This window comes from Diospyros lotus, chromosome 7, assembly GCF_014633365.1.
Source record: "Diospyros lotus cultivar Yz01 chromosome 7, ASM1463336v1, whole genome shotgun sequence".
Taxonomy (NCBI): Eukaryota; Viridiplantae; Streptophyta; class Magnoliopsida; order Ericales; family Ebenaceae; genus Diospyros; species Diospyros lotus.
Window position 1 is genome coordinate 18954351 of NC_068344.1, and position 16858 is coordinate 18971208.

The 16858-nt window shown below is 40.6% G+C and overlaps 1 protein-coding gene across 1 annotated transcript in view; it reads right to left on the reverse strand.

Annotated features, from left to right (window-relative positions):
• LOC127805741 (uncharacterized) overlaps nucleotides 1–16858 on the reverse strand; it is a 51043-nt gene that overhangs the window by 31641 nt on the left and 2544 nt on the right. The window lies entirely within an intron of this gene.

Below are 16858 nucleotides of genomic sequence, written 5' to 3' on the forward strand. Positions count from 1 at the left end.
TGAATCTGTTTCCCTCCAAGTAGTGTCTCCAACGGTCTACAGCCATAAGTACAACTAAGAGTTCCTTTTCCTTTTCGTAGATGCTGAGTCCTAAGTGTTTTGGACTCAATACTTGGTTCAAGAAGGCTAGCGGCCTCCCCTCTTGAACTAGCACTGCCCCTACCCTGGTTCCACTAGCATCAGTTTTTAGAATGAAGGACTTATCAAAATCTGGGAGCCCCAACATGGGTACTCTGCTCATAGCCCCCTTAAGGTTCTCAAAGGTTTCCTCTGCTTCCAATCCCCAATTGAAACCTCCCTTCTTCAGCAAATTGGTCAATGGTTTGTTGATAACTCCATAATTTTGCACAAATCTGCGATAATACCTTGTTAGCCCTAGGAATCTCCTCAAGGCCTTCACGGTAGTGGGTCTCGGCCAGGACACCATTGCCACCACCTTCCTTGGATCAGTACTTACCTTACCATCTGATATCATGTGCTTGAGGTACTCCACCTGCCTTTGGGCAAAAGCACATTTGGACTCCTTAATAAAAAGCTGGTGGTTTCTTAGGATTTCAAGGGTAAGCTTAAGGTGGGCTAGGTGTTGATCGAATGTAGGGCTGTAAACAAGTATATCATCAAAGAATACCAATATGAATTTGCGGAGATAAGGCTCAAAAATTCTGTTCATGAGGGATTGAAAGGTTGCTGGGGCATTGGTGAGCCTAAAGGGCATCACTAGGAATTCAAAATGCCCATTGTGGGTTTTGAAGGCAGTTTTAGGTATATCTTTAGTTTTCATCCTAATTTGATGATATCCCGCCCTTAGGTCTAGCTTAGAAAAGAATTTGGCATGGTTAAGTTCATCTAATAGGTCCTCCACCAAGGGTATGGGAAATTTGTCCTTGATGGTCATGGCATTTAGTTGTCGGTAATTGACACAAAACCGCCATGTTCCATCCTTCTTTTTGACTAAAAGGACAGGAGAAGCGAATGGGCTTTGGCTAGGTCTAATGAGGGATTGTTCGAGCATGGTTCTAACCATTTTCTCAATTTCATTCTTTTGGTTGAGAGGATATCGGTATGCTCTAATATTGACTGGTTCGACATCTGGTTTAAGGTTGATATTATGGTCGAACATTTGGGTAGGGGTAGGGTTTAGGTTTGGGGTTCCATAAAAAGATCCTTGTAATCCACCAACAATTTATTAAGGGAATCCAAATGGCATACCTGGTCTTGCATTCCCTGGGGTGTGCTTACTATCAACCCCATTTGCCCCTGCATTGCTTACTCTCCTTGATCTCCTTCTGCTGCCACAACTGAGAAGAGGTGAGCCATCTAACTCCACTTGCCCTTCAACACTCTTTGCAGCCTCCTTCCTGATATCATTTTACAAGCTCCCATCTCCTTTCCCCCAGATAAGGTCATCCTCTTACCATATTTCTCAAAGGATACCTCCATCCTATTGAAATCGAAGCTAATGGGGCTCACCCCTTTCATCCAATCCACTCCTAGGACCACATGGCACCCTCCCAGCTGTAGCAATCTCAAGTCGGTTTCAAACTTCTCCCCTTGCATCTCCCAACAAAAACCATTGCATGCAGTGTTCTAAAAGGCGCTAGGCGCTAGTCGGGCGGCAGACTGGCGCCTAGTGCCTAGGCCGCTTAGAATTTTTTTTATTTTTTATTAATACATTAACAAATATTAAAATTAATGGATACATTTGTTCTTTTGATTCTTGCTCAAGCCAAATTAAGTAACTTTCGTTCTATAAGACCATAATGAAACACAATTAACCAAATGCAGCATGCAACAACGCAAGCTTGCTACTGCAACAAGCAGCAAGTTGTTGCTACTTGCTGCAGCGAGCAGCTGCAGCATGCAGCAAGCAACAACGCAAGCTTGCTGTTGCAGCAAGCAATGTTTTTTACTAAATAACCAGAGGCGGAGGAAGATGGATATATACCAGAGGAAGACGACATCGACGATGAGAGATGACAGCCAACAGATGAGATTGGCAGTTTGGAGGGGATATTCCTCTGTCAGAGGTGGGCCCACACTTGGTACAATTCTAACAAACTATATTCCCTTTGCCTCCCTTCCACCTGGCCGATCCTTACTCTAATTCAGCTAATACCTAAATATCAAAATGGCAGTGCTTAGCCTACAAACTACTACTGAAATAAGATAAATGCATAATTTAAAAATGCAACGGAAATAGATGTTGGGTAAATGGATCATTTCGTGACACATTATCACCAATTCTGTGATTTTGCTCAATGGATGTGTCAAGGGCATTGCTACCCAGCATACTAGTGTCGGTCAAAAGATCCAGCACATATTTGTGTTGGGAAATGAGTATTCCTTCCTTAGACCGAGCTACTTCAATGCCCAAAAAATATTTTAACTTCCCCTACTCCTTTATCTCAAATTCTTTAATCAAACAACCCTTTAAGAGTTCCATTCCTTCCTAGTCATCCCCGATAACAATTATGTCATCAACATAGACTAACAATGCAGTCAATTTCCCTGTTACTGAATGATGTACAAAAAGTGTGGGATCCCCTTGATTTTGCTTATATCTCAAACCAAGCATCACCCTTGTAAACCTCCCAAACTAGGCTCTTAGTAACTGTTTCAGTCCATAGAGAGCCTTCCTCAACTAGCATACCACATTCTCCTCTTAACTTTGTAACCCAAGCCTAGGAGGAACTTCCATATAAATTTCTTCTTCTAAATCCTCCTGTAAAAAGGCATTTTTTACATTAAATTGGTATAGTGGCCAATCAGAGATAGCTGCCAATGACAATAGTATTCTGACAGTATTCATCTTTGCTACAGGAGCAAAGGTTTCAAGATAGTCCACCCCATACATTTGGGTATAACCCTTAGCCACTAGCCTAGCTTTATCTCTTTCTAGGGACCCATCAGACTTGTATTTCACTATAACTGCCCATCTACACCCTACCGATTTCTTCCCCTTGGGTAACTTAACCAAATCCCAAGTTTGATTCTTCTCAAGGGCTGCCATCTCAACCCTTATGGCATCCATCCTTCCAACTCAAGGGCGTATCTAGCCCATGGGCAAGGGGGGGGGGGGGGGGGGGGGTGTTTAAAAAATAGACTTTTTAGCCTAAAAAATAATGAATTTTTCCCAAGCCCCCCCAACCCCAAATCTATTGCCCCCTCTATTGCAGACCCTTTTCTTTTAAACAACCTAACATTTTGGCCTTATTTTTAAGAAGGCCTAAGGAAAACCAAGCCCATGTGATAATTGCAAGCCACTAGGGTTTGGAAAAAAATTTTAAAGCCCCCCTAATTAAGAAATCCTAGCTCCGCCCCTGTTCCAACTTTCATTACTTAATGCTTCAGACAAAGTCTTTGGGATAGGGATAGAATGAATGCTAGAGAGGAAGCCCTTGTGTGCAGGAAACAAATTGGAGTAAGTTAGGAACAGATGCAAGGGATGCTTATTACAGGTTTAGGTTCCCTTTCTGAAGGCAATTGGAATGTCAAGGTCATCAAGATTAGGTTCGGACTATTGATGGTCACTGGAAACAAGCTCTGGTGTAGCTGGATCAGATTCATTCATAGGCTGGATAGGGTTTGAGACAAGTTCAGGTTCTGGACTTAGTTCAGATAATTTAGCATGCTTAGGTTGATGATCTGGGACCTTTCTCCTTGAGTATACCTTTGGTGGACTAGAAGTAGGCTGGACATTTTCTCTAGGTACCATATTTAGAAAATCCTGAGAAGTATCCTTTAGATGAGGCCGAGATTGATGAGAGGAAGGAGAAGGAAAAGTAGGAATATACAATTCCCTATCTTTCCCTTCTAAGAATTCAGTCTCCCCCTGAGGATAGGACTTATTAAAATACGAGCTTTCCTCCACAAAACTCACATCAGCTGAGACAAAGAACTTTTTGGATAAAGGATGGAAGCATTTATAACCCTTTTAACTGGAGGAGTACCCAACAAAGATACATTTCACAACTCTAGGATCCAATTTCCCTCTATTAGGAGAATGATTATGATCGAAGACTAGGCAACCAAGCACTCGAGGACGAAGACCATTAGACGGCATAAACTTTGGAAAGACCTTGGAAAGAAGCTGAATTGGACTATTGGAGTCAAGGCTTCTAGAAGGTAACCTATTGATAAGATAGGTTGCTATCAAGATAGCCTCTCCCCAATAATGTTTAGGAACATTGTTATTGCCATTTTTCCTCTCAGCCACCCCATTTTGTTGAGGAGTATAGACACAAGAAGATTCATGGATTATACCCTTCTCTTGGAAAAAATTAAATAAAGTTTGGTTGAAGAAATCCTTAGCATTATCTATTCGAACCCTTTTAATTTCAGCACCAAAATGATTTTTAATCATAGTGTAAAAATTTGGAAAGATGGTGCATACTTCTGATTGGGTTTTTAATAGATATAACCACACCACTCGTGTGCAATCATCTATAAATAACACAAACCACCTTGCACCTAAAAGATTAGGAATCGAAGAGGGACCCCATATGTCACTATGAATCAAAGTAAAGGGAACAAAACTTCGGTTATTATTAAGAGGGAATGAAACCCTTCTATGTTTAGCAAACTGACACACATCACATTGGAAATCACTACTATCTAATCCCTTGAACAAAAAGGGAAACATAGATTGAAGAACTCCAAAAGATGGATGTCCTAAGCAAAAATGATGAACCAAAGTACATCTTTATTGGATTTAGCTAGAAATGCAATAGGAGAAATCTGTCTCCTAATATTCTGCCCACTAAGATCTTCAAGATGATAAAGTCCCTCCTTTATCCTAGCATTCCCAATCATCTTCCTCGAGTCCTTTTCCTAGAATTCACAAAAAGTAGGATAGAATATGACATGGTAGTTAGCATCTTGGGTTAGTTTTTTAATGGAAACAAGGTTGGTGGAAAGCTTGGGGACGTGAAGGACATCCTTCAGGGTTAGGTTGTTGTTTATAAGAATATCCCCAATCCTAGCTACAGTAGTTAAGGAACCATTGACCAAAACAATTTTCTTAGTACTAGGGCATGGCTTGTAGGATAAAAATTTGTGTGAGGAGGGGGTCATATGGTTTGTGGCTCCGAAGTCAAGAATCCAAGTATTTTTAAGAGCTGAATCTAAAGCATGTAAGTTAAGAGAGGTGAAAGTGATACCTGTGAAGGCAAGGTTTGAAGTACCTGCCCCCTGCTCCTTTTCAAGAGTTCCCAACAAGTTCCTTAGCTTCTCTATTTCCTCCCTATTAAGCTCCATTAATTCTACTTGTTCTGGAGCTTTCCCTTTAGTAACCTGCTAGCTATTAGTCACATAGGAAGCCTGCTGGCCATTGGCAGCATAGGCTTGTCCCCTAGGTTGTCCTCCTTTGGTTAGTTTCTCATGAAGCTTCCAACACTTCTCAATGGTATGCCTCGGCTTCTTGCAATATGTACACCACAAACTATCTTTGTTTGTGGTTTTACTTGGGTCCATAGCCTTTCTATCTTCTCTAGCCCACCTTTCCTAACCAAGACTCTTTAGGGTTAAAAAGGCTTAACTCTCCAAGTGATTATTCCCTAGCATCACCCCTCTTTTGTCTTCCTCCACACGCACTATGGATATTGCCTCATTTGAAGGGGGCAAATTTGACTTACGAAGAATCTGGACCCTAATCGCATCAAACTCCAAGTTTAGTCTAGCTAAGAAATCATAAGTTCTCTCCTTTTCCACAAACCTTTTTTGAATGGCAGCATCTTAACTTCATTTCATTTGGATGCACTGATAGTGATCCAATTCTTGCCACAAGGTCTGCAGCAAATTAGCATACTTGGTAATGGACCGAGATCCTTGCTTGGTGGTTGCTACCTCGGTTCTAATCTCGTATATTTGTACAGCATCATTCACCTTTGAGTAGGTGATCTTCACTGCTTTCCATATCTCCTTAGCCGTTGTGAGGAACATCACGGTGTCACTGATTTATGAAATCATGAAATTTCAGAGCTAGGACATAACTAACGAGTCCTCTTCATCCCATGTAGCATACATGGGATCACTCTCCCTAGGCCCGATTCCAAGCAGGTGACTCAATTTTCCCTTGCCTTTCAGGAACGCCCTAATCAATTGGGACCATTTGAGGTAGTTCTTCTCATTCAGCCGATGGGCTGCTTGTATGTTTGGTAGTTCTCCACCGGTGATCGCACCATGGCTGGAACTCCCCATGAAAGTGACTTCAGTTGTGCTAACTAATTCTACAACTTGGGCCATAATTCTAAAATTATGAACGAAGATTGGATCAAGAAGGTTTTCGGCTACAAACAATCGAGGAAGGCCTTACTTCTAGGGTAGAGCCTAGGGCTCTAATACCATGTGAAGAAGAAGGGAGAAAAACCAATCTTATTCATTCCAATAACCTTAGCCGCATATATACACGCCTATCAATCGTATAGGTATTAGTTCCCTAATGCTAATTAGGAGATTTCCTAATTAGACAGCTTCTTAAACTAGTTTAGGAAATATGTATAGGGAAAGAATTTTATAGAAAAGAAAACTACAGCTACCACATACAATCAAATCAAAAAACAAAGAAATAAGAAAAGGCAATACACGATACAAACAATAAAAGAAATTTGCATATAAAGAAGGCGGCTACACATAAGAATTTTGTCGTCTTCTAACATGAGAAAGAAGAATTTTGGAACCAAGAGACATAAAATGTAAGAGAAATGAAAATGTGTAAAGCCAGCTAATTTACATGTCAAAATAAATTTATAAACATCAAATTTCAAAAAAATGTTCAAAGTGTTGATACAGATGAATGGCATTACAAAGAAAATATGATAAAGAACTGATATGTCTATGTAAAGTTTGAAGTAGCATCAATTTGGAGATAAAAATGACTTGGTGGAGCATTCATAAACATTGTGCTAGTGGGATGTATCAAATCTAATACATGGAGATATGGGAAGCAGTGAAGATCACACATTCAATCTTGCAACTACCTGAGGGAACACTGAAGACGATGAGAATGTAAAATCGAATCAGACTTTTATTCCATAAGACTTACATCCCTTTACATGCTTAGTCCCTATTTAACATGAACAAAGAGAACAAATATGGAAACATAAAATTACACCCAAATAATCAGCCCCAAATAATCAGTTTAAACATTCCAAATATTGGATCTCTCAATCTCAATCTCTTACCACAATCTCCTCCAAATCCCCTTCAAATCATTCAGGATTTCAACACTCCCCCTCAAGTTGGATCATAGATGTTGATCATGTCCAACTTGCAGATAAACTCTTCAAAGCTAGACCTCTGTAACCCCTTAGTGAATATATCTGCCAATTGTTCTCTAGTAGGAATATAGGTCATGCAGATTGTCACTTTCTCAATTTTTTCCTTTATAAAATGTCTGTCAACTTCTATATGTTTAGTCCTGTCATGCTGAACAAGATTATGGGAAATACTGATAGCAGATTTGTTGTCGCAGTAGAGTTTGATGGGGAACTCTACTGTGATATGTAGTTCCTCCAAAAGCTTTTGTAACCATAGCCCTTCACACATCCCTTGTGCAATAGCTCTGAATTTAGCTTCAACACTACTTCTATCAACCACATTCTACTTCTTACTTCTCCATGTTACTAGATTTCCCCAAACATAGGTACAGTAGCCGGTAGTAGATCTTTTGTCTTCTGCTGAGCCTGCACAATCTGCATCTGTATAGATCTCTATCTTCTTACTGTCTCCTTTCTTAAAAAATAGACCTCGCCCTGGTGAGCCTTTCAAATATCTGAGAATCTTATACACTACTTCTAGGTGACTCTCCTTTAGTGAATGCATATGCTGACTGACAACACTCACAGATAACGCAATGTTAGGTCTAGTGTGAGATAGGTAGATCAATCTACCTACTAGCCTCTGATATCTTTCTCTATCCACAGGCTTTCCAACGTCTTCCATGCTTTTCCCTACCTCGATCGGGGTATTGCTTGGCTTGCAACCAAGCATACCGGTCTCAGTCAAAAGGTCAAGAACGTACTTTCTTTGAGAGACACTAATTCCCTTTTTGGATCTGGCGGCTTCCATTCCCAGAAAATATTGCATTTGGCCTAGGTTTTTTACCTCAAACTCTGTGGCAAAGACTTTCTTCAACCTCTCCACCTCTCCTATGTTATCTCCAGTGAGAATGATGTCATCGACGTATACAATCAGAATGGTCCTCCTTCCATCATTGGATTGTTTGAAAAACATAGTATGATCTGACTGTCCCTGTTGATATCCTTGACTCTTAATTACCTTCGCAAATCTATCAAACCAAGCTCTTGGTGATTGCTTGAGCCCATACAGAGATTTCTTCAACCTACATACTCTGGTTTCTTTTCCCTCCTTGTAAAATCCTAGTGGTAGTGTCATGAATACTTCTTCCTCTAGCTCACCATTCAGAAAGGCATTCTTGATGTCAAACTAATGGAGTGGCTAGTCCAGGTTTGCTACCAAGGACAAGAGAACTCGTATAGTATTCAACTTTGCTACTGGTGCAAATGTCTCGGTGTAGTCAATACCATATGTTTGAGTGAACCCCTTTGCAACTAGGCGGGCTTTGTACCGCTCTACTGTGTCATCCTCCTTGTACTTCACCGTGAACACCCACTTACAGCCCACTGGTTTCTCCCCCCTTGGCAACGTCATCACCTCCCAAGTTCCATTTTTTTCTAATGCCCTTATTTCTTCCATCACTGCTTCTCTCCGTTTTGGAATCTCCAAGGCTTCTTGAATATTCTTAGGAATCTGGATTCTGTCAAGGTTAGACGTAAAAATACGACACTTGGCAGAAAGAGCATTGTAAGATACAAATTTTGAAATAGGATGGAGAGTACATGAACAAGGTTGTTTTCTAAGAGCAATGGGTAAGTCATCAAGATTTTTTACCTGGTCAGGATTGGGTTTAGGCTCATGGGTAGTCGGAGCTATCACCGGTTCAAACTCTTTTGGTGCTTCGGATGCAAGAGTCTCATCGGGCTTTGATATAGGTCTCCTTGAGTAGACAAGTGGTTCCCTGTCTATTTGGTTTCCCACATCTCCCCCTGAGTTCAAGATTCCTTCAGTGTTGCACAAAGAAGGAGAGGATATACTGTAAGGGGTAGACTCAAAGATCGCAACATCGAAGTCGATGTCTGAGGATCGAGCTTCATTCAAGGACTCCCCCTGAAGCGAGTAGTAGGGAGTATGCTCAAAAAATGTGACATCCAGACTAACATATAATTTCTATGAAAGAGGGTCATAACATTTGTAACCCTTCTGAGTAGGGGAGTAACCAAGGAAAACACATTTGAGGGCTCTCGGATCCAACTTAGTACGTTGGGAGGCATGAATGTGGACAAACACGGTGGACCCAAAAACACGAAGCGGGAGAGATGAACTAAGACTAACATATAATTTATGTGAAAGAGGGTCATAACAATTGTAACCCTTCATCCATAGTAGGTACAGTAGGACTAGCAAGAATCTGATCACGAATAGGAGCAAGCTCAGGACCAATGGCAACAAGAGTACACACCATGAAGAACTTATCCCGCCAAGCTAGATCCTCTGCAGCAGTCTTACCAGCAGGTAACAAGGAGTTAAATTCCGCTTTAATAGAGGCCATTCGACCAAGAAAATCAGGAAGAGTCAAACCCTGCTTTCGTAAACTGAGCAGATTAGACACCACTGAATACAGGCGTTGAATGTCATTAGTGTATAACGTCTTGGCCTGAGCCCACAATTCACAACATGTGGTATAGTTAGTATAGATCAGATGAAGAAAGGGATCAATTGACTGCCACAGGAGACTGCACAACAGAGCATCAGCTCTCTACCACTCAGATTTATTTGTGGTCACATTCTCGACCTTAGTAGTTAGATGATCCTGTAAACCTTGACCCATACACCATAGTTCAACCACCTTAGACTAAGAGATATAATTGGAACTGCCCATCAACTTCTTAGTAGCAATTGCTGGAGAGGGAGAGAAAATACCAAAGAATGAGCCAGATTTACTAGTACCAGCCATGTTGGATCAAAGGGAGCCCTACATGATCAACAAATCTGAAACAAAAGGGTGAAATAAGCCAAAAAATAAAGGTTGGATGATCCAGCACAGAGAACAGGCTCGTTGGAGTGACAGCAGATGGCGGATGCCGATGACCGGCAACAACGGATGGCAGCGGATGGCGACGAAACCACCGGATCTAGGATGGACTGAAGGAGGCGAGTCCAATGGTGAAGACGGCGTTGCGATCGGAGCACTGGTGAGAGAGATCGGAGCAAAAACGTCTCCGTGAACAATGCGAGAGAGGCGGCGCGTGGCGGCGGCAACGGCGACGTTCCTTCGGGGGTCAACAGATCGGAGGCCGACGAATGCAACGATGGTGGTGGTGTGCATGATCGGTGGTTGGATGATGAAGACCCGCTACTGACCAGAAGCGCACGCGCGCGGCGGAAACGAAGTGGGCAGCAACGACGGTGGCACGGCAGGAGGTAGTCAATGGTGACACGACCGACGGTGGTTGTCGATGATGTGGGCAGCTATGGCGGCGGCGTCACTGCTAGGGTTTGTATTTTGGCTCTGATACCATGTGAAACTTAGGAAGAAAACCTAGCTTATAATATGTATATTCCACTTAATTAAATTCATAGACTATACACCTATATATATATACAAATACAATGGGCCATGAGCCATGGGCTCTAACATAGGATAAACCCTAGACTATAACCATATAACTCAACAGTTACACTAATTTAATGTCAAAAACTTATAAACACGTAGTTTAACAATTGATTTTTTTGGTTTAGAAGAGTCGAATGTTATTTTCTTTTAATTACTTATTGTAATATTTTAATGAGGGGGTAATGAAAATTTTCATTTTTTAGTGGGGTCAAACTATAATAAATGTCAAATTTTAAGTACATATTGTTGGAAGATAAGGCTTACGATGATAAGGCTTCAAGGAGATAGAGAAGCTAGGAGATAATTATTCCAAAAGAGATAATTATTCCAGCTATTCAAACACTTATAAATAAGGATAATTCACCCGAGTTATCCCAAGTTATTCTAGCTGTAAATTAGTTAAGTTTTGTTGTAATCTAATGCTGTAAATTAGGAGATATCTTAGGAGAAGAATGAGTAATAGAAGTCTTATGTACATAAGAGACTTGAATATTTATATTTTCAGAGGTAATGGAGAAACGGCACGGTAGTTCTTATCTTCTCTATCGAATTTTTACATGGTATCAGAGCCACAAGATCTTGTGGCATCCAATAAAATAGAGTTCGACATATAAAGGAACTCATCTTCAATGGCTGAAGATCCTTCACCTAGTGAGGTTTCTGCATCAACCGCTCTTCCATCAAAAGGTAGCCAAGTTCCAGTGGTTGCAACGGGTTTTGATGGACCTTCCCTACATATCACTTTGCATAAGTTGAATGGAACCAACTTCCGAGAGTGGTCTCAATTAGTTATGCTCGTGATCAAGGGAAAAGGTAAGGTAGGCTATTTACCAGAGACACGGCAAGGCCTAGTCCTGAATCAACAAGCTATGGAGTTTGGGAAGCTAAGAATACCATTGTCATGGCCTGGCTAGTAAATTCAATGGAGCCGAAGGTTGGAAGGACTTATCTCTTTTATGAGACGGCTAGTGAAATATGGAAGGCAGTCCGAGAGACCTATTCAGATCTTAAGAATACGACTCAAAGCTTCCAAGTTCAGTCCATGATTTGATCTACAAAGCAAGGTCATAGTTCTATAACCGAGTATTACAATACATTGACCGAGTTATGGCAAGAGATGGATCTCTTCCATGAGATCAAGTGGGAATGCTCGGCTGATGGAGTGAAGTTTGAAAAAATGATGGAAAAAGAATGAATATTTGACTTCCTATATGGTCTAAATTCGGATTTAGATGAAGTAAAAGGAAGATTACTTGGAACCAAGCCATTTCCCTTTATGAGAGAGGTGTTTGCTGAGGTAAGAAGAGAGGAGAGCAGAAAGAAGGTAATGCTGCCCGGCCATTCAACAAATGAAGGACTACTTCAGAATTTTGCCTTGAATACAACTCGCAGAAGGTTTCCTATTACAGCTAAGGGAGAGAACCAGAAAGATAAACAATGGTGTGACCATTGTAACAAGCCCTACCATACTAGAGAGATCTGCTGGAAACTGCATGGGAAACCAGCCAATTGGAAACCTAGGAGCCAAAGAAAGGTGGGACAGTCAACTTACATGGTGGAATCTGAAAAAAGGGCCTCAGCCTCATTCTCTCTAACACCAGAACAACTAGAAGTCCTCCAACAATTGCTGAATCAAAACAAGGTCTCAAAGACGGCTGAAAATCCGGACGATAACAACAACTCAGGAGTTCTCTTGGCTAAGCAAGGTAAAATCAATCATTCTCTATTCTCTAAAAGGTTATCTACTGGGGTTTGGATCATAGATACTGGTGCTTCAGACCATATAACCGGTGATCTTGGAGTTTTATCAGATTATGAACCTTGTGATCAGAGTATTACAGTATTTATGGATAACGGGACTAAGTCTTTAGTCCAAGGTAGAGGGACAGCGTATGTAGCAGGGCTAAGTCTAAAATCAGTGCTTTACGTGCCTAACTTAAAATATAATCTTCTGTTAGTCAGCAAGATTACTTAAGATAAAAATTGCTCAGTGATTTTTTCTCCCCTTCATTGTGTTTTTCAGGACATATCTTCAGGGAAGAGGATTGGCAAAGCTAAAGAAAAAAGAGGTTTATATCAAATATCAAGGCATGATCACCAAGAGGAATTTAGGTCACTTGTTCAATCCACTTTAGCTATCGTTTTTGAAACTGATTTAATGTTATGGCATCAAAGATTAGGACACCCTAGCCTCGAGTACCTTGGAGTCTTGTACCCTTCGTTTTTTATCAATAAAATTTAGAATTTCTCTTGTGAAAATTGTATCATTGCAAAACAAACTCAAAGTACTCATACCAAGCAAGCTTATAAACCCTTACAACCGTTTCACTTAATACATAGTGACATTTGGGGATCAGCAAAAATCCCAAACCTAACAAATACTTGTTGGTTCATCACTTTCATTGATGATCACACACGGGTATGCTAGGTTTTCTTAATGAAGGACAAGTCTGAAACTTATCTAGTGTTCAAAAAGTTTCATCAAATGGTCAAAAATGTTTTTCAATCCTCTATTCATCTTTTAAGAACCGACAATGGCCGAGAATACTTCTCAAACAACTTTTATCATTACCTAAATGAACATGGTATTGTCCACCAAAGTTCTTGTCCCTATAATCCCCAACAAAATGGGATAGCCAAAAGGAAAAACTGACACTTGCTTGAAACAGCAAGAGCACTTATGTTCACTCAATCGGTTCCAAACTCCTATTGGGGAGAAGCAATCCTTACAGCAGCTTATCTAATCAATCGACTTCCCTCAAAAGTCCTTCAATTCAAAACTCCCTTGAATGTTTTCCTTGAATTCTTTCCTCACTATACCAAGGCCTTAAACGCTCTCCCCCTAAGGTATTTGGATGTACTTCTTTCGTGCATCAAAATCAGCTCAACCAATCCAAACTTGACCCAAAGGCACTGAAATGTGTATTCGTTGGATATTCCCCTACTCAGCAAGGATATAAGTGCTATCATCCAATTACCAAAAAATTTATTGTCTCGTGTGATGTTTCCTTCCTTGAGAATAAGCCTTTTTTTCTGTGACACTAAATCCAACAATTTTGGAGTGAAGTCATATCTATGCCTCTTCATCCATCTACTCCTTCACCTACAGATCCCATTTTCAGTCCAATCCCTACTACTGCAATTCATCAACCTAGACCTAAACATTGTTCAACTTCAGAATTGACCTCCCCATTCCTAAACCATCAAGAAGGGGGGGGGGGGGGGGGGGGGGGGGGAGAGAGAGAGAGAGAGGAGACCAAGATTCAACAAGGTCATCAAGGCCTACATAAACCTCCTCTTAAGGTTTACTCAAGGCGACCTCCAGCTCTTCAACCAACCAATCACTCCAACCCGAAGGTAAGTGTAGGAGAGATGATCATGAGTGATGATGAAACTCACCAACAGCAGCATGAAGATGATCTAAGCATTCCTATTGCCCTAAGAAAAGGAAGAAGGACATGCACCAAACATCCAATCATAGAATTCCTCGGATACTCGAAATTATCTCCCTCATATAAGGCATTTACTATTAGTCTCAATAACATCTCTATTCCAAAGAATATCCATCAAGCCATGCAGGATGAAAGATGGAGAGTAGCTATTATGGAAGAGATGGCAACCTTGGAAAAGAATGGCACATGGAAAATCATGGATCTTCCAAAAGGAAAGAAGGCAGTTGGCAGCAAATTGGTGTTCACATTGAAGTATAAATCAGACGGGACCCTTAAGAGATACAAGGCCAGGTCGGTTGCACAAGGGTTCACTCAAACTCAAGGCTTGGATTACAAAGAAACTTTTGCCCCTATAGCAAAACTAAACTCAATCTGAGTTTTGCTATCCACCGACAGTAAATTTGGATTGGAAGCTACATCAATCGGACATCAAAAACGCCTTCCTAAATGGGGAATTGGAAGAGGAGATTTATATAAGGATACTGCCAAGATTTGAGATGGATCACACCAGAAACAAGGTATGTAAATTGGAAAAATCCCTATACAGGCTAAAGCAATCACCTCGTGTTTGGTTTAAGAGGTTTGGTGATACATTATACCAACTTGGATACAAACAAGGCTTAGCAGATCATACCCTATTTACCAAGAGTGCAAAAAATGGGAAGAGAACAATATTTATTGTCTATGTAGATGATATCATCATTACAGGAGACAACCACCTAGAAATTGAAAGGGTAAAGAAGCAGCTTAGAAGGACTTTTGAGGTGAAGGAACTCGGGGAACTACGATACTTTCTAGGATTGGAAGTAGCAAGAAGCAAGGAGGGAATCTTTGTATCTCAGAGAAAATACACTCTAGATTTGCTACAAGAAACCAGCAAGCTAGGATGTAAACCTACAAGCACACCTCTAGAGTCTAACTGGAAGAATAGGGAAGAAAATGAAGATTATCAAGTTGACAAAGGGAGGTACCAACGTTTGGTAGGCAAGCTTATTTATCTATGTCATACAAGGCCGAACATTACCTATGTTATAGGTATTGTTAGTCAATTCATGCATCTCCCCACTAAGAGACATTTGGAAGCAACCTATCACATTCTTAGATATCTAGAGGGGACTTTGAGAAAAGGGCAGTTATTCCTTCACTGAGAAAAAGGAATAATTAGTTATGTTGATTCTGACTGAGCAGGGGCAGTGAAAGATAGTAAATCTACTTCTGGATATTGTACAACATTGTGGGGCAATTTAGTAACTTGGAGGAGTAAGAAACAGCAGGTTGTAGTTCGCAACAAGGCTAAAGCCGAGTATAGAGCTATTGCCCAAACAATTTGTGAGATGGTATGGGTAGAAAGGCTAATGGAAGATCTCTCTATGCCAGTGTCCTCTCCTAAGCTATTATACAGTGATAGCAAATTAGCTATCAACATTGTCAACAATCCGGTACAACATGACAGGATGAAATATGTCTGAATTGAAATATATCTGTAAAGCAGCAGATAGAAGAAGGAGATATCAGATTCACATATATTCCAACTGCAGACCAGCATGCAGATATTCTGACCAAATTAAGCAATGCCAAAGCAAGACTTTGAATCAATTCACAGCAAGCTGGGAATATTTGATATATATTCCTTAGCTTGAAATGGGGTGTTGGAAGATAAGGCTTACGATGATAAGGCTTCAAGGAGATAGAGAGGCTAGGAGGTAATTATTCCAGAGGAGATAATTATTCCAGCTATTCAAACACTTATAAATGAGGATAATTCACCCGAGTTATCCCAAGTTATTCTAGCTATAAATTAGTTAAGTTCTATTGTAATCTAGTGCTATAAATTAGGAGATATCTTAGGAGAAGAATGAGTAATAGAAGTCTTATGTACATAGAAGACTTGTATATTTATATTTTCAGAGGTAATGGAGAAAAGGCACGGTAGTTCTTATCTCCTCTACCGAATTTCTACACATATGACAAAGGAAAATACAAGTTCTGAACAAAGGGTGGTTGTGCCCCTACTCCAAGAGAAAGAGTGTTGAAGTAGGAAAGTGCTGAGAAGTGAGGAAGTAAGAAAATTTGGAGGAGAAGGCTTTCCTAGAATCAAAAGAAAATAAGTTAGGGAGATAAGTGCATGGTTACGGAGTTTTCATTAATGCCATCATGCATGAACTGATTTATGGCATCCTAATGTGCATTATGGCATGCAGGAATGTATGACAAATGTGTGTGCATGTGAACATGTTAGCCAAGTGTGTTCTTAAGGCCCTTGAGAGATGGAATGGAATGTTAGCCAAGGGAGTTTAAGGCCCCTTTAGTTGTGTGACACAATGGTGCCAAAGGAAGAAGTTCAGCATGGGGTGCCACACATTTCCCTTTCCCTTTCTATTTCTTCTAATCTTGGCCCATTCTTATAATTTGGCCTGAGGTAGGTTTCCATACTGAGCCCATTTTATCAACCCTTTTGAACCTCTTTCTAATGTCTTAGTGCAGTACACTTTAGGTCCAATTGGTCAGTTTACTTGAGCCCAATTTTTAAGCCATTCTTAAAGAGTTTAACTCTCTTTAAATCAATTAAGCAAGCATGATTCTATCAACTTTCTGGCCCAATGTGAAGTCCTACTTAAGGCCCATTGTATCACAATTTGGCAGCTCAAAATCAGAGAGATTTCCCTCCCTTAGCCTAGCCATTCAAGCCCTCCTTCAGTCCATTATATGTAAA